This window comes from Myotis yumanensis, unplaced genomic scaffold (genome assembly GCF_028538775.1).
Source record: "Myotis yumanensis isolate MYYU_CA2020_CCGP unplaced genomic scaffold, mMyoYum1.0.hap1 SCAF_1, whole genome shotgun sequence".
Classification (NCBI taxonomy): Eukaryota; Metazoa; Chordata; class Mammalia; order Chiroptera; family Vespertilionidae; genus Myotis; species Myotis yumanensis.
In genome coordinates this window covers 168,623,814-168,643,062 of record NW_027223752.1, presented here as the reverse complement: position 1 = coordinate 168,643,062, position 19,249 = coordinate 168,623,814, and the positions used below count along the sequence as shown (strand labels likewise).

Genomic DNA, 19,249 nt, shown 5'->3' with positions numbered 1-19,249 from the left:
GCAAATTATCCGTGAAAATGTTGCAGAAAATTAAGATCTTATCAAGCACTAAACCTAAGTTGGTGTGTTTATATAACCAAGAGCCTATTTTATTTCTCCTCCAACACTCTGTGTCTAAGTCTTATTAATGCTTCTTTTGAATGATCTCCATCCTGTTGGCAACAAATTGCAAGGAGAACGTAGTGAAGACGCATCAGGTACATGAATGCCACCCCTTTGTTCTGTCTTGCGCTGGAATAGAAATTATTTCCCTTTCTCCTGTCCCAGTTCCCTTAGAAGAATCATGCGTTCCCCTTGTCAATAACATGAAAAGTATAAAATGTTTAAAAATTGACCATTTCCCTACAAGACTCTGCACTCCCAGGAAATGAGAAGTCTTCTATTAAAAATCAATTTGTAATGCAGACTGTCAACACATTTTGTTCTTCTCCATCCCTAGGATGTTTTTGTAATCCTTTCTGTAGAGGTGATATAGTAACATTAGCTTGATGAAAGCATAATAGAGATGATAACACTACGTCCTCTTCACCTCAGCCCCCAACATATACTACATTCCAAATTTTAAAATCTCTCTCCCTACACATTTGAAAGGCATAGGCCATGGTCTCCTCCAGGAGCACAGGCATAAAAGGGTACAATGTGATAAATTCACAATTATTCCTTATTTTGTTATAAAACTAGCAAAAAAATAAAAAACAAACCCTGATATGTAAGTTCCTACTTCAATGACCAAAATTATGAAGCACAGTTATCATCCATTTTCCACTGAGTGGCTTTAAATAAAGCTTTAAAAATAAACGTGTGACTCAAAAGGTTTCCTTCAACAATGTGCATTCAGAATCTTACAAAGCTTACATAAGGGATACAACATGTATGTGGACAAATACAGAACGAGCAGAGCAGTGTCTCCTGAGATAAGTGACTAAGCACTGATGTCCGGTGTCAGGCACGCCCCATCCTCAGAGTCTGAATTCGAGGATTTTGGTTAAGTACTGATGTCAGTTTCCACGAAACACTTTTTGTCATTATGCCCTACATCCCAGCAAATGGTAGGTGCTCCATGGGAATTTGCTCAGTTCATTTTAATACTAGCAATGTTAGTTCTTGACTTTCTCCATCCTGCACCTACGCTGGGCCACGTGCAATGGTAGGTGCTGTGGCCATAAGGCTCACCGAATCTTGGTTTCTGCTTTCAGGGCCCTACAGTGCAATGGGAGAGACTGAACAGAACTAAGAATGCTCCCATTACGCGCGCGACAAATGCCATTAAGAGCAGCATGGTTCACGTGTGTGTGCACACACACACGTACAGGACACCGTGGGAGCACAGCGCACTCAGCTTAGGGTGGTGGGTGCGAGATGGAAAGAGAAGACAAGGCCGTTGGCTTCCTACAGAAGGTCCTACCTACCTCCGTTTCAAATAATTTATAAAGTTTCCCATTTTTAATTCCAAAATCATGTTTAATAAGTGAGTTTCACTGCTGTTAGAAATATCTTAATAAAAATAAACTCAACCTGTATAATTTGAAATAATTATTATTTCAAGCCCACACACAGAACTCCAAATATTAAAATAGGTTTTGTGAGATATTTATAAAAAGGTTACAGCACACTTTAAAAGGATAATCCTTGAGATGTCTTCTTCCACCTCTTCGTAATTTTTGCATGATATGTAAATTCATATGTGTAGTATGTATGAAATTGTGCTGCAAAGGATATTGTATGTTTCACTCCAGAATGAATTTTTATAGCTGTGGACTGCATAATGTTTGGCTCATCACAGAAATCATGTCAGAATTCTTACTGTCCCAGCACCATAACTACTACTCTTTTAATGCATTCTGGTAGAAGAGTAATCACTTTCTAATAGGATTATCTTCCCACCTTGTCTGAGTCCACAACCATCCATCAATAACTTAATAAGCACTACAGTTTGAAAGACCACTCAATTTCACACACCACATACCTCCACCAGCACAACCCAGCCATATGTAACCCAGTGCACACCATCTTACACAGGTTCTCTCTAGAAGACATGCACTTTTCTCTTAGGGAGAGAGGCCAGAGGGTGTGCAAGAGGACTCAACAAAGAGGAGCCTGGATCTGTGTGGGGAAAGGGCTGAACTGTCGGTCCCTCCTCAACCCTGGCCCGAGCTCATTCTTGCTAGTGTGGGTTGCTCTTCTCAGAGGCAACCCCCTCCAAGGACAGAGGGACACACAGCATCCCCCATGCAGGCTTTGGCTCCTCTGCCCAATAGAACTATCCGAGATGGTAGGCTTATAACTTCACATGGATAGTGACCTGAAGTTCTAGGCACTGTAGAACATTTTTACGAAACCCAACAATAACCACAAACTCAAATTACTTTGATTTTGCTTTAAACCTAAACTTCCCAGTAATAACAAGGGTTCTAAAGCTTTTCACTGTGCCACTATCCATTAATTCAATCTTGCTCTTTACACCTTTATGCTGTTTTTTTTAAATTAAAAGTTTTAGCACTATGTAACAGGAGTACCATCACAACACAAAAGCCAAGTATCAGCAGATACATTTCAAAGCAAAGATTAAAAGGTCAGGAAGAAAATTAAATAGTCCAAAGCTGGGCTGGGAAGTAATTTCATTTGTGAAATACTGAGTCAAATAAATGAAGAGACAAGTCTTACTGTCCTTTCTATAAATTATAAAACCCTTCCTGGGATTCATAATGCTCTTAATAAATTGCTGAAATGGGGCTGTGGCCAGCCCAAGAGCACTCAGGAAGTAGCCATCCCTGATGGACAGGCTCCATCCACCACCTCCTATGACTGACTCTGAGACCAGACTACTGAGGCAGAAGCACATCCAGGCAGAAACACATCCAGACAGAAATAACATTCAAATGTTGAGACATAGCTTCCCCTGCCCCTACCCCAATTAGCTATGGTAGGGTAGTTGAGGATATCAGCTTTCTAGAAAGGGAAGGTTGAAAAGGACAAGCTGGGAGCCAAAGAGTGAGTAACAGAAGGTGCCCACAGTCAGGAGGCAGGAAGAACTGGGTGTGGGGAGATGAGAGATAAGAAGGAACAGAAATGGAAAAAGAACCACATAAGACAGAGGCCAAGTGAGGAATTTTAAGGAGATAGTCAAAATTGCCAAACATCTAGCACACATGCAATGAACACTTAATGACATAAAAAGCACCAGGCCATACTGATGCTTCTCTCTGTCACCAGTGAGGAACAAGGCTAATTTTAAATCCCCAGAGAGGTTGTGGGGTAAAACTAGCAAAGCAACAGACCCAGGGATACCATCTTCCCATGATAAACGGGTCTAAGGAGGCTAAAAGAGATCAAGACACCACCAGATGGCGACACAGAGCCAAATATGATTCCCAATCCTTCTCCAGGATCTCTCAACAACGTTGGCCAATATAGCATTAAAATGTCCACTTTTATGTTTAAAAAAGATAAGATTAGAGAAATAAAAATTGGCCCCCAAATAAAGGTAAATATTGTGAAGAAGCCTCTTGTCATTGTACAGAAGGGACCCTCAATTAGTAACTTGTACCTTTGCTGTGTAAATGGCAAGGGAAAGTAATTAGCAATTAATAGACCTGCCCTCAATTTAAAGCCTTGAAGGGAAGTAATTAAATTTAGTAGAAGCTGTAGCCTCTAAACAAAGACACATCACACCAATACAAAAGCAAACACAGATCTGAATAATAAATGCAAATGAGAAACAAGGTTTGAGTGTAGACTGAAGAGAAATGATCCTAAAGTTATTTTCCTTTAGAAATCTTCTGTTCAAGAGACTAGTTTATGAACCTATTTTAATCTAGGCCAAGGTTTGATATGAATCCTGGCTGATGTTTCTTGAGTACAAGCTTGCTGTATGCATACAGATCAGACAGCTTCCTGTGGTTTGAATTAGCTGTACAAGTACCTTTCATAACAGTGCAGATAAACTTGATATATACAATGTCAACATCACTACCAGGGAAAGAGATCACAAACATTGCTCTGCTTGTTGGTCATGAAATACAATTGCCATGCAGAATTTGTGTAGCTCCAGAGAGTAAATTACTGCAGGCAACTCGGTTATCAGCAGCCTCTAGCCTGCCTCTCTAAGCTTCTAACGGAAACATTTAGGAGCAGAAGCGTTACATCTGGCTACAGCTGCACATTACATGGTCCGCTGAGACTCTCATGCTGATGGCTGCCCTGAATAACAAACAGCTGGGTATAAATGTAAAATCAGGAAATCGATTTTAGATGCACACATTTCACCAATCCTCTGAAATTCCAGCACTGGGTGGGAAAGACCAATGAGCACTGAAGAGAGTGAAAATAGCCAGAGGGTAAAATTCAAGAATCAAGCTGGGCACTCTGGTGTCATAACATGGGGCTCTTCCGTTACTGTTCCACGAAGGGCAGTGGGAGAACAAACAGAGGCTGAATCATCAGGTCATTTTCTGGCTCTGGTCACACTGCAGTTAAAAGTTAACAGAAGCAACAGAGCTTCCTCCTATGTGAGGTTTCCAGAATGGAGTCGTTATTTCATGAATGGAATGGGATGAATGGACAGGCTGCCCTGAAAGTCTCATCCCAGAGTCCTCCGACACTGAGCCCAGGTGCTAGGGAAGAAGTGTTCAGACAAAGCTGTCCACAGAAATTTCCAGCACAAGAGATTTAGGTCAGAAAGAAATGTAAGTTAATTAGACAGCACATCCCAAAGTGCCCGGCTGGGTGCCAACACAGTAGAAACACCAACCAGACCTCTCTTACATTTTGAGTAATTTTTCTGTTTACAAGGATTTTGGTAAGGGAACGGGTCAGAGAAGGCGAGGCTAGAAATTACTTTTCCTGGAAATTTAAAAGCATGGATAACCAACCATGTCTGTAGAAAGGCTGGGTTAGTCCTATGCGTAGTCATTTAAAAGCTGGCAAATACATTTATACAGGGTAGGGGGGAAAGTAGGTTTATAGTTGTGAGTACTCGAAACACAGAGTTCATTCCTATGTCATTATTTATTAATTATTGTATTAATTATTGTGTTATTTTTCATACAAATAACTGTAAACCTACTTTTGCCCCACTCTGTGTTTAAGAAAGCTAGTGATACGGGTCTGGCATGAGAAGGGACCACATCATTCATTCATCACTCACTTTTTAGAGTGAAAGGGGGCACCGTTAAGGACGATGCCAGGACAACTGGCATGAGAAAGTGTTACAGGAAACTAGGGCACAGACTCACTGTATCTTGAGTGCCAAGAGCATGAAAACGCTTGAGGTCCTATCTGCAATGCCAATCAAGGAGCTGCTACCCATCGGCTTCCTTTCATCCGTACCTACTTGTTCTCGGGATTCTAGATCTAGAATAAATTACAGAACTCATCAAAAGGGAGTGCAGGAAGCAAACGATGTCTCTGCCTGAGCAATGAAGTCTGTGGATCACACCAGGGCCCGCCTGACCGACTGAAGTAGGTAGGCACTGCTTCTCTTGGAGCTTTCTGGGTGGGAAAGAACTGTAATTATTACCAGCTTCGATCAATGCTGACTTTTCTCCCATCTCTCAAGCTACCTGGATTCTACAATCCAAATGGTCAAGACTGTAAAAGTGTTCATGTACACGCACATCCGCCAGGAGACTACCTCCTCTACTGTGTCCTGAAAGAACACATGAAATGCTATTTTAAGGAATCTGGGAAGGATCGAGAAATGTCAAAAACTGGATGACGCAATACTGTAATGTTCATCTCATCCAAGGTACAGGATGAAGAATGAAGGTCTTTAGAAAGATGGAACAGTTACATTCTTGTTTCAAGAACAAGGAAATCCTTTATTAATCTCACATAGCCCAAAACAACACAACAGGGCAGATCCTTCATGTTAAACCCGTGTTTCTCCAAAAAAGAAACAATCAATAGCGATCAACTAAAGCTCAGAGCAACAGATGTCGGACTTAAAGTAATAACTATTTTGTGAACACTGTATAAAATGGTGTAACCCCTCGCACAGGCAACAACCTGTACATGGTGATACTTTCAATATCTGTGTTGAGAATGGAGCTTACTTAATATAAGCCGCAACCCTTGATCACTGGCAGGCACGACGGAGCAAAAAAAAGGAACCCGACTCTCAGCACAGAAAACGTCTAGGTGGTTTCCACATGACGACAGAAGAACAATCGATTCCGCCAAATAACCGGTCAGTGTGACTCATAAATCCTCAAGTCCTCAGCTGTCCAACTCAATTTTAACTATTGAATCTGTGTTTCAAACTGTACAACCGCCATGTGCTTACACCACAGTGGAATCAATTTGCTACTGGAGAGGCAAACAAGAAACCCCGGGAATTAGATAACCTTAAACGCTAATTTACTTTGGTTCTCGGCTAATTACATTTCTTAAAGTGAGTTGCTGATTGGTTAAGAATCCAAACTATCAAAAGCCCAGGCACTTAGAGACATAAACACATAACCTGTCAAAAACAGTGCCCTGAACGTAAGAGAGAGTAGTGGTAATTCACAGAGGGAATTCATGAAAGACACAAATTGAGTTGCCCTCATTTATTTATAACTCACAATTGGGCAATTACATTATGGAGACTGGCTATGTCTGCCGAGGCCTTGTTTCAAAAGCTCCAACAGTCCATTTACATTAAAAAAAAAATAAAAAATCCCACAACCCTTGTTGATGTGTTGTATTACATTGAACCCATTTTACTTGGATCCCAAAGTTATCCAGTCACCTATGAATGGTACAAATACTCAATGTGGTTGCTAACTTTCATAGTACTGTATAAAGTGGCCTGCCAGAACCCCAACTACATTTATGTCAGAAAAAGAGCTAAAAAGTAACTAGGCATACACCAAAATGGATTTCAACTGTTCACAATTTCATTAGGACCCGCCCTTCTGTGTTTGCTAACATCTTTGTCCTACGTGTCAGAGCAGGACTCAGCAGAATCTGAGGTGGTTTGTGGGTTTTCTTAGCAACCTTAGTCAAGTAAGGTTCTGCTTCTGTTTTAGTTTAAACCTTCACTATAATTTTTTTTTTTTAGTTTTTCAGAGTTATAACATTGTGAACCTTCACGTGTGACAAATTTAATGCCTTAGAAACAGAATAATACTCACAAGGTCATCATCATTTTTCCGCCATCTGCTTTCCACCCAAAGCCAAGGAGCATTTTCTATCACATGGGTTCCTTGGATTTTAAAATGCTAATCAATGATGAGCAAAACACTAAGGTATAACATTTCAGGCTCTCTCTCTCTCTCTCTCTCTTAAAATTCCAAGTGGTTTAAGCTCTCACTGAAATTAGAACTAAGATCTTATCTAGTGTCTAACAGTGATGGCGAACCTATGACACGCGTGTCAGAGGTGACACACGAACTCATTTTTTGTGTTGATTTTTGTTAGATGGCATTTAAATATATAAAATAAATATCAAAAATATAAGTCTTTGTTTTAATATGGTTGCAAATATCAAAAAATTTCTATATGTGACACGGCACCAGAGTTAAGTTAGGGTTTTTCAAAATGCTGACACGCCGAGCTCAAAAGGTTTGCCATCACTGGTCTAGAAGAACAAAATTGTTCAGGATATTTTTCTTGTCCCGCAGCCAGAATTCAAGACCAAGGGAAGAATCCACATTACAGTAGGTTCCTGCAGGAGCAATGGTTTTGTTTTCATGGGAGGAGGGCATCATAAAGACACCGTGCTGTCACAGGGTGCAACAGCACCTGCCGTAGGCCAGCAACAGTGTCTGGATCCCAACCAACTCTCTCAGCTTGGCCCATCATGCTTGGGTCTCAATCAAATGTCGTTTCCTGTTTTACATCCTGAAAACAGAGGGTTTGTGAGAGGAGGTGCTGCTGTGATCAAGTTGACAACTGAGCAACTGAAGTGCCGGAAGAGTAATAGCATCTTCTCCAATTATATGATCCTCATTGAGAACCCAGGACTTCAACAAAGTGTTCAAACACCAGAGAATGGAACTGGCATCACGTAGTTGAGAGACGTGGTATTGGGCCTTATCAGCTGATTTCTGAAAGCCTTATAATGAGGGTGGAGTAGATATACATTCCATTCTTTGGCTGTATTTTTGTTCAACAAAGCCTACAATTTTCAGTCACTTGAAAATGTAATTATAGATAATGTTTGCATCGGTAGCAAGAATACAATAAGCACACAGGGCATGAAAACTCCACTCAAATCACATCCTCTTAGGTTATGATGCTTGTCTCCCGCCAAGGCATTTCGACAAGCTAATATTGGGAATGGTTTGTGGATGAGGCCAACCCATACATGAATTCTACTCTAACTTTTCTAGTACCCCTTCCTTTACATTGGGTGTCTACACACGAAACAAATATCTATGGTTTGCTGAAAACCCAGAATCCTATGGAGAGTTCAAACTGTACTGATACTTGAAATGGACTGGGTACCAGAACTGAGTGGGTCACAACTGTCCATCACTTAAATCCATTTGTCATCTTGCTCAGACTCTATTTTGACCCACTTATAAAGAAGGAGGTAGAAGTGCATGTAACTCTAGAAAGGATACTGCATAAAGTCACCAATTGAGGGGGACAGAGAAGACCTAACTCCACCTGAAAACCTTTTTCTAATTCACAAGAAGGCTGTGGGCTGGAGGGCCCCTGAGAAAGGCCAAGTGTTCACCGTGGGAAGTAAATGGAAGGAAATCCAGATTTTCTAAATGAAATCCTTAAAAGAAACCTTTTCATGAAATATACAGTTATCTTAAATGAAGAATGGGAATTCACCTTAACATTCCATGTTAATTGCTTCCTTATCTCGGCAGTTAAGTGAGAGTCTGCCTCAGGCATTAGGAGATCTTGACATCACATTGCTATGGTGCCCCATTCTACTGACATCTCTTACAACACTCTTGCCTCCTAGACTCAGAAAGTGGTCTGGCTATGAACTAAAAAACCAAGAACAAGCAATTTATGTGAAAGAGCACGGAAAAAGCAGATTATCAGGACGCAGCTAAGAAACTATATTTCACACTCAAATCCATTCAGCTGCCAATTCACCAACATCTCTACAAATTCAACCTGTTTATGGTCTTAAAAGGATCTGAGAACACCACCACCCCACCCCCCCAACCCCCCAAAAAAAAGACTTACAAGCAACCTCCTGGGCCAAACTGTGATCTCGGGCTTTGCAAATGGACAGAGACAGATAGACAGACACAGGCTCGAACATTCAGTGCTACCACCTTTTAGAACTCGATTTCCCCACCAGCAAAATAGGAGTGATACAACTTACCTTGCAACATGTGTCTGGAAATGACCGATAATTTATATAAATCCCTTAGCCTAATGGCTGTCCCACAGTATGCTCTAAATCAAGGACAAGTGATATTATAAAATATTTCAGAACATGAACCATTGGGAAGGCAGTGTCCTTTAAAAGTGTGAGTCATTAAAAATAGGAGAAACATACTCATCAAAAAATATTTGATTGTCACTGAATTACAGTTTTGTTGATGCGAGAAAACATTTGTTGGCTTCGTTTTTATTGAATAGACAACTAAAAATCAATGTGGATCAAAAGTATTATGTTCTGAATAGGCCTGAAAAACAAGACATAGTTAGAGGCAAGGAAAAAGGCTTTCACGTGGCTTGTGAGGCTAACAGTCCCATTTTAGTCACCTTTTGTAATAGCTGAACACAAAATCTTGGCTCACTGAAAGACTGCCAATAAACTTAGACTTCTTAGACACTGAAATGTGCTGATTACAAAGTACCAATTAATTTGTACAGAAACATTTCTAGTATCTGGGTGGCAGACTCCCATCTCTTTTTGCCAACTTTGCTAGACTTGGCTAGTTTTCCTTCCCCATCTCAGAAACAGCAGTAATCTCTGATATTGCTTACGTCCCCACTGCCTTCAATGCCGGTCCTGGTTCCCCCTAATGCAAAGTGTTCTGTTATGTGAGGCAAGGGATCCTTAAGTTTGGAGGTCACATTCATGGCCTGGGGAGTTTCTCAGAGCCAACATCACTTCTTAGCCAGAGTAGATGCTGAGTGTTCCACTGGCTGGCCAGGCAGGGAGGTAGTTCCTCAACAAAGACCTCAGATCATGCTTTAAGCTTCCCAACTGAATCTCATCACGTCTGATCTAACAAATCAAAGGACTTCAACATGCAAAGCAAATCTTCCCACTAACCATGGTGGCTCTGATCTCTTAGATTTCAAGGACCCTAATAGCTGTGTCAGCAGAAACTAGCGCCTGCTTGTTAAAGCACAAGAACAGAATAACTTCGATGCATCCTGCAGCTAGGCACCACCTGGATACATACCCTATACTTCCTGCGCCACCTCTTAAGGCAAAAATCACTGATTCTTTCTCCAAATGGTTTCCTTCCTCAGAGACTCCACTCCTTCTCCTCCTTTGTTCTCCAGGCTTTGTGACCTGAGCTCCCAGTGAGGCCATTAGGAGGCAGGTCTATGACATTCCCCCTCCATATTCATACCATCAAAATTGTTCTCTTAATGGCCTAGGTGTTTCTGCAGGACTAGGAGTCCTGTTATGTGAGAACCAGCCTTCATATTGTGTGGCTAATTCTCATCCCCTAAGAAAATCAAAATCGGTTTCAGCTGGTTAGGGATGGGCTCTTGCAGAACCTGCATGGGGGATAATGGACAGGGAGGTATTGCTTTTTGTTTCACCCCATTCCAAAAGGGAAGGTCTGACCACAAGTTCACAGCTGTTGGCCCACAAACTGCATTTTATTTCTCCATCACCATGCAGAAAGAGGGGAGAAAAGAAAATCCATCTTCTTAATGGTGTCCTGGGGATGGAGCATTTTCTGAGACTTTATATGGGAGCAATACTGCGTTATTGGCTGAGACTGGGTTTTCGGCTGCGACTTTATAAAGCACGAATGTTCCAAGGGGGGAAACATTAGCTGGCCAGTTGTAATGAAGTTCCATTGTATTTGATTCTCCCAGGCAATGCAGATGAACTTGTGGTCACTTTTAAGTACCATGAAGCCATAAAATATTTAGGTTGTCATTCCTTTCCCGGTATGAGCTTCGCAGTAATATTGTGGGACAGGCAAGAAGCGTATCTTATTATCCTTATTTTCTAGATGAGAAATCCTGACAAGTCACCTGAGATCTGAAGGGGCATGGAACGAGTCAGAAGACAGCCAAGAGAATGCACGAGGCTGCTGCTTCGTGAAGGATGCTCAGCCCTGAAGATCTACCTTCTGACCCCCAGCTGGAGAGGCCCAGAGCAGTCTTCCTAGTGATTCCATTCCGCGGCACACGAGCAGATCCCGGGGCAGGGGGAGTGTCCCCCACAAGCAGAAACAATCCAAGAGGAAGTGATTTCTAGCTAAAAGTTAAAATTCACCCAACAGCCCATGGACTTAAAATGCTTTCTGTATGGAGAAAAATAAATGTTTCCTAGATTCTTCCTAAGAGTAAATTCAATGGCAAGTGTTCCATGAAGAAAAAAAAAAAAATGTTTTCCCTCAACCTCATCTGCACACAGGGTTTCTAAGGCACCTCTAGCAGTCAGAAGTGAAAGCATGCTCCGAGGCCCTCATCACACAGAAAAGGAAGGGACACTGCCCATCAGTAGATGCCGGAAGTGACTTTTTGACATCCAAGAGTAAGAGAAAAGGAGGAAAAGAAGGATCAGGAAAATCGTGGCTTTTTGTGAAAAGAAAGGATCCTGATAGGGAGCATGATGATGTAAAATAAAGATGACTTCATATGAAGAAATTGCCTTGAGATAGAGCTGCCATGGTGTTAGCCAGCATTTGGGCTTTTCAAAGGACTTGTGTGTTGCCTTTAAATCCTGACACCGGGAAAGATGGCTGGGTGGACAACGGGAGTCGCAAGGAAAGATGTTACCAGCATGACGGAAGGGAATAATTGCAGTTGGAGGCCTCCTGGTGACAATTTTGAGAAAGCAAACACAGCTGCAGCAGAGCCAAATATAGCTGGCCACGACAGTGACATCCATAAAGTTAATCATTCTGAAATATGCTACCCTTATGCTCCACCAGAAAATTCAACTCCCCTTCCATAATGTAGGAAGAAGTCAAAATACAGTTTTATGCGCAGAAACATGCAGCTGCTCCAGTGGAATTTTACTCCCGGCGGTGACGGAGCTGTTCAGAGACCGCCCCCCTCTCAGGGTGCCAATGCTCAGAACTGTGTGGTGGACAGATGTGGCCCCTTCTCTTGAAATTTAGAAAACGACTCAGGAACGGATAATAAACTGGGCTTAGAGAAGTCCATTTCATCTTAGAGAAGCGTGAAAAGATACAAAATCAGGAACATATAAAAAAGGCAGAAAGAAAACATCAAAAATAGCTATACTCTTCATGACCTACAGGGGTCTAAGCTGGGACACAAAGACTCAGGAGGGAAGAAGAAAAAGCAACCTAACAAAATACTACACATACAACCTTTATACCAAAAGCTTCCCTCCTTCTTTATGCTTTTTCATAGCAGCTTTCCCCTTTGTTGTTCCTCTAAGAGTTTCCAAGGGGAAAATGATATGTCAGATTTCAACCTGTATTTGTTCACTTGGGTGACACCCATTGTCTTACTCTGGAGATGCAGAGAGAAAAGAGCTGGGTGTGAGAGCGATCGTGCATGTTTAAGTTGGTTTACACCCATCTGCCCCCTCGTAGGTCCATCAATCTCCTTTAACTTCAGCCGTTTGAGAGGCTCAGTTTATGTGCTGGTTGCCCATTAGACACAATCACAATTTCAAGGATTCCTTTCACTCGTGACAGGAAGCTATGAGTTAATATAAATGGGTCACATAAAATGGGGCAGCAGCCAGAAATTTGGTCTGGCCAGGGCCAGCTGTGTCTACCCAAGAATCAATTTAAGGTCTTACTGTCCAGATTTTCCTGGGAAAAGTCTTTCTTTCTTCCTATTCTAAACCTAAAAGATCTCAACAGTAGCAACATCTTCATTGTAACTGAGAACTAGAAATGGCCCCAGGTCCAGGGAGTTTGCAGCAAGGATAGACGGGGTCACTAAACGGGGTCAAGCTTGTCACCCAGTCAGGTGTGACAGGATTACCAGAGTGAACTTCTTTTCACACCTTTAATAGAAGCCACTCTGAGCTTCTGGGCCAAAGAGTCAAAATCTAGTCCTGAGACCAATTTTCTGCTGTATCATTAATTGGAGCACATCTTTGGTCAAGATGTTAAACCTTCCTGAATCTTTAATCTTCCAGTTACGAAGGTAATAATATGTAAATACATATTATGATGTGCAAAAGTTTCATAACTTTTATAGCCAAAGACCATTAAATGTAAGTTATTTCAAGAAAGTAAAGCATTATGCCCAATAAGTAGTTTTCCATATATACGTGTGTGTGTGTGTGTGTGTGTGTGTATGTACACACATATTTTATGTCTGTTGACCACAGCCAGGTCAATAAAAACATATTTTGCTCTTTTAGCCTACAGGACTGAGTCTGTATCAGATAAATGTGGTACAACTTTCCTGCTTCAGGGGAAGACTAAGAAATAAAGACATAATTCATGGAAAAGAATATAAAATACCACCTTAAAATTTAATGAGCCTAAGTCAAGCTATGAACTTTAGAGAAAGCCTGGAAAATAAGCCTTTCAGCATAACATCACAGAATTTTTTATCCGACGATGGAAGCTGAAGAACTATTCACTCCTGTGGTACTAAAAAATAAAAAGTTTCACGCTGTCCAAAGTTATGTCAAAATGTTAAATAAATCAACTGAAATTAACTGTATTCCCTCTGAGGAGTGAGTCAACACCATCACATGTGAAAGTAGGAAATCGCCAGTCTTATTTGAGCCTATAAATGTCAGACAAAGCAGCTGGTGGGTGGGTTGTGGGAACTTATTTCTGTGGCCATAACAGAGAGAACCATACGGTTTCATTAAAGAGAAAAAGCTCCTTGATTTCTCTCATTACTAAGGCTTAAAATCAAAACATTCTGCATTCCCCTCTTTAAAGCACAATTAGTCAAAGAAATCCTATGTATAGGTCATCTATCTATACGACTCTTCAAGAAAGGGAGCACAACTCATTTAAACTGAGGTCTCACCAGAATAGATTTCTTTATTTAAAATCTGACCTTATGTAAAAAGCCAAACGAGTCTGGTGGAAAAGTCCAGAATAATAAACTGAAATGGTATTTTAGTCCACATGCAGCCTAAACTTAATTTACATACATCTTCAGGAGGGGGAAAAATGAGTCTAATAATTTGCTGGCAAGTTAGCTTTGAGGCATTCATTCCAAGGAGTAATTAAAATTTAACAACAACAACAACAAAAAAAACACCCGAACTTGTACTCATCTGTCATTTTGAGAGCCATATGATTACATATTTATTAGCATTCCATTTTACATCACCAGCCGATTTGAAAGCATCGCTCTCAGTCTCAGAGCATAATATACAACCTGCACTTCCGAAAACAGACCGTTCATAAAGCTCTGGGTGTCGCAGAGCGACAGTGGAAATCTCAGACAGGCTCACTGGCATTTCAGCTGCATAACTGGAACTGCATTTCCATAAAGCTAGTGGGAGTAACCACTTTCTGTTGTGACTTAGGACAAATGGGAAGAGGAAAGAGGCTCAAAGTCTCCCCTTTCTTTTAAAAGTCCTTTAAGAGGAGTCTCAGGCTCGCAGTAAATGAAAAAGGAAATCCCAGGAGGGAAGTGAGGTTTCCATTCCTTCCCATCCGCATTCAGAGCAGAATATTGGATGGCACAATTAAACAGTGATGACGCTGAAGGGGAATAATTATTTGACAATTACCTGAGAGCGGCACATTTACTGAGCTAATTGGTATTTGTTTCCCTCAAAGGTTTTTCCAGGAGTGCACAACTCCATTTCTCTTAGATTGAGCAAGAGCTTTTTCTTAGGGAAAAATAAAAATACATTTTCTGCTCTACTACACAAGTAGCACAGGGCTGATGTTGGCTTTGTTAGATTACCATCCCTCCCCGGTAGTGGCACAGACACGAGGGCATGAGCACGTGCAGGTGCTGATGAACTGCCAATGGATACAACCTTCCCAGCACTCCCTTCTGCAGTTTCCTAGAACACATCCTATATGGACAAATGGCTGACTCCTTTGTCGTGTCCTAATCTTCGAACAGAAAGCAAAATGGGCGCCCCCCCCCCCCCCCTGAAAAAAACAGAACCCGCTGGCATTAACACTCTAAACTGGAAATACAGACGAAGTTTGGGTGAAGTTCAGCACAGGAAGTGCAACACATGAATGGCTTAGTAACTCCTCTCCTTGCAACTCCTTGAAAATATCAAGTTCCCACTGAAATGCCAGCACGATAAGGGATGTTCACAGTGTTGTTTAGCAGTCATGAGGTTTGTCTTTCATTCACTACGGTGACATCACACCCCTGTTGATATTTGGTCTCCTGAGTCTACCCATAAGCCTCCATAAGGAACTCCACCCAAATTTTGGCACAATATGTACCTACCTCATATGTGTGCTGGTTGTCTGACAGTTTATCAGATTATTGTGTATGCCCAAACATTACCTGTCTTTTTATAAGACGTGAATGAGTGTTTAACTTGTAAGAAACAAACCACAAGTAAGGGGTAAAGAGAAAGAAAAGTTTGGAGGTTTGTGTTAAAAAGAAAAGGCGGGGGATGGAGAGTACGAATGCAGTCTTTTATCAGAGGCCAAATATACTGTTATTATTGCCGTTGCTGGGTAGGAAAAACACAGAGGTGAAAAACATTCTAAGTGGTCCCATGAAATCTTAATTACTAGGTTCATATCTGAAAATCCTATGTCCTTTTTATCTTGTTTTTGCAAGGTTCTTGTTCCCCCCAGCTCACTGCATCTCCACAACAGACGCCAAAGTAACCTCCATCCAGCAAATTACAATTAAACAGCAAGACTTAACAAGTAAAGTAATACCTCTTACCCAGATCAAAGATAGCATTAGTGTTCTGAATGCCGATGTGGGGTGAGCTTTGGGTCTCAGGAGGCAGGTGATATGAAAATATGCAGTGTTACCTGAGATGTCCCACCTGAAAAAATAATATTTTTAAAATATCTTTGAAGAACTATATGCATAGATCTTTTCTTTGGAGTCTCCTCGTTTTACTTTTCTCTCATGACCATCATGGATCAGGTGATAAATCTCAGTAATCTCTGTACTTTATTATTTATAATGGCATTTTCCAAAAACACTTTAAATGCCATCAAAAAAAAAAAAAAAAAAAAAAAAAGGACACACTGCTTCTGACTTTCATTTTGCTGGTACTGTATAAACAAAAATATATTTTTAATTAAAACAGATTCTCTTTAACTGAAATATGGAATACTGTGCAAATTTGAATCAAATCAGAGAATAAACTCAATTTAAATAAAATTAGATAGTGAAGTCTGAAAACTTGGTATGCATTTCCTATAATGCTCAATCATTCCCACGTGGCACCATTTTGTTTTTCTGACAAAAATAAAGGCCTATTTAGTTCACTGATCTCTCGTCTCTCGAATTAACATGTGAGCATGCATTTATGTAACACACACCCACAAGCCATCCACAGCTTTTCCACTTCCTGCCTATGTGGCACAGGCAAGCATGTCACCTCTTTAAGGATCACCTGGGTAATGAGTGTAATAACCACTCTGCAGATCTACTGTGAAGGTTAGAGACTGTAGATAAAGTGTCTTGAGACATAGCAGGCATTCAATTAATGACTCACATTTTTGGCATATCAGGGGGGAAAGGGGGAAAGCAGTAATTATGTTGCCTTCTTGGATTGGTCTCGTTGTCCCTCTAATAATTTCTTAATCTATAAAACAAGGGCCGATGAGATGGTCTCTAACGCCCCTTTCAACTTTAACAATGACAACCCTAGAACCAAGTTTCAGTTCAATTAGACACAAATAGATATTCCTAATTATCCTTATACTTGGAAGGATTTAATGAACAGCAGGGGAATTCACCAAATTGATGAATTTACACTCAGGATAACTTCTGTCATTTTCAATAAGGTTACTTACCGATTGTGGGGGAAAAAAATAAGATTTCCTTTTAATTTATTGGTAGCTTCTTCTCAGCATGTTATTTTAACATCACAATCTGAATTAGTACTTTTGCAGTTGCATTTATAGATTTTCCCATCTGTAATTTCTCACTTCCAAGATATTATTTCTTATATTTTTGTTCAAAATTTTAAAAAACTTTTAGAAACCCTAAATGCATATATGATCATTAAAAAGGTGAGGCAAAGGAGGAAACCCCCAAGACCAATCCAAAACCAGCTACCCCAGTTTAGAACAGATTTAAAAAAAAAAAAAAACAGTTCCTATTTTATTTTCATCTTTATTGCACATGATACAACAAAACTTTACTAGTTAAGATAATTTAAAGGGTCCATTTCCACTTACAGTTTATTAATGAATATTAAAACCCAAGACTTAGAAGCATATGTCCTAATAATTCTATACCACAATAGAGCCTTCAGTGACCTGGGCTTTTTAAACACTGGATGGTTTGTGGGGCAAAGAAGCGTAATAATTCATCTCCAAAGCTATTTGTTCATCTGCCTCCAGGACTCAAACATATTACATCTTACAAACTTATCTAATGTATTCATTCTCCTGGGAAAATGCCATCAAAAATACATCCTACTGCTCTAAAAGAAATCAGCAAAAGTAAAGCCCCTATGCTTTATTTAACTTCCTTATAGGAACAGGCCAATATCTAGCCAACTAAAATTCAATGCAAAGGGCAATATACCATACATGATAACCGGTCTGGACAACATTAAAGCCACACAGCTATCATATCAACTGCATGAATGTGGCGAAAGTATTTTCAATTGACCAATGCCCTCTCCCACACCCTTCAATATCCCCAACGTTAGTTTCTAATGTGAGTTAATTGCAAACTTTTTCGGAAAACCTGGTACAGTATTCTCAGGGCTAAGGAGACATAAGATCATCATTTACATATCCTCTACTTTTCCTCTATTTGTAAAAGGTCAATTAAGCAATAGTTGGCAAACCCTGAAAACAATTTAAGCTTGATGCCAAAGGACATCATTTGGAAATAACTAACATCTGGAAGAGAAGTGGGGTAGAAGTGACCTTAGGATTTGTATGGGTATTCTGTGGCTAAAATACAAAGGCTCTATTCAGAGCAAATATTTTGAACAAGCCACCTTTATCCACCTAATGAAAAGGACAAATTAAACTTTCATAATTTAACTGACAAGAGACAGCACCTTTCAGAGGCCACTAACACTTTAAATTCACAGAGCATTCATTAGCTAGATATATTATGGCCACTTACATAGCAGGTGACCATAAATTCAAAATCATGATAAGCCAATCCTTCAGTTCAGCCCCACATTCCTCTAGAGAGGAGAAAACACACAAAACTTTCAAAAGCTAATGTGCAAACATCCATTATATATCTATATAGTGCGCACACACACACACACACACACACATTTAAGAAGGACAAGACAGAGCCCTTTTAAAACAAGTATCATGGGAATGTTACTAACCAAGATTAATTTCTCTGAGAAAACTGCCAAAAAGAAATTCAATATTTTAATTTATATTATCTGATTACCTTAGTTGAGATAATGAACCTGATCGGGTGTACAAGCAAGTTAATGTTCTGAATATCGAGTGAAAAGACAATTCTCATTTAACAGATACTATCATCCCCTGCCCCATTAGAAAAAAAAATTCCTAGGGGCTCAAATAATTGGCCGCTGCAGAGTTTCTCAAGAATCTCTCAACTCATAACATTTAACACACAAGAAAAAGAATCTAGCACCGTAGGGGAAAGTTAGTTGCCAGGGAAATGGATCATAAAGCTCGAAATGGCATGAAAATTGCTACAAGTACAGTAATGTGCCAGAAAGAATATGGATGTTAAGTCTTAACAGTGTGCAGAATAGGGAACATTCTATGTGGACTCTTACCAAGGATAGCAGTCCTTTTTCCCTAGATTAATTGGAGCCTGGATTCACTACCAAAAATCATGCCCGATAATTGACAATCTCACATATTCCAGTTCTAAATGGACACAGACCTTTTAGACCCACTTCTGGCAATCCCTGTTCTCTCCCTTCAGGTTTTCCTTCCACCACACGCCTGACACACAGATAGGTCCTGCTGAGGGGATCAAAGTTTCTCTTACCAGCTCAGGCACCACCAAGACTAACCAACCAGATAAAAATGAGGCATACTTCCCTTTCCTCAGGAACCCCAGCTCC

At 40.4% G+C, this 19,249-nt stretch overlaps 1 protein-coding gene across 13 annotated transcripts in view; it reads right to left on the bottom strand.

Moving 5' to 3' along the window:
* The window catches only part of CELF2 (CUGBP Elav-like family member 2), an 862,326-nt gene that overhangs the window by 286,991 nt on the left and 556,086 nt on the right, over positions 1-19,249 (bottom strand). The window contains exon 1 of one of the 13 annotated variants that reach the window (XM_070391823.1): positions 15,931-16,036. The exons of the other annotated variants lie outside the window; for them this stretch is intronic. The gene's annotated coding sequence lies outside the window, so the exon portion shown is untranslated. Of the gene's footprint in view, positions 1-15,930; positions 16,037-19,249 lie in introns of those variants that run through there. 13 annotated transcript variants of the gene reach the window in all.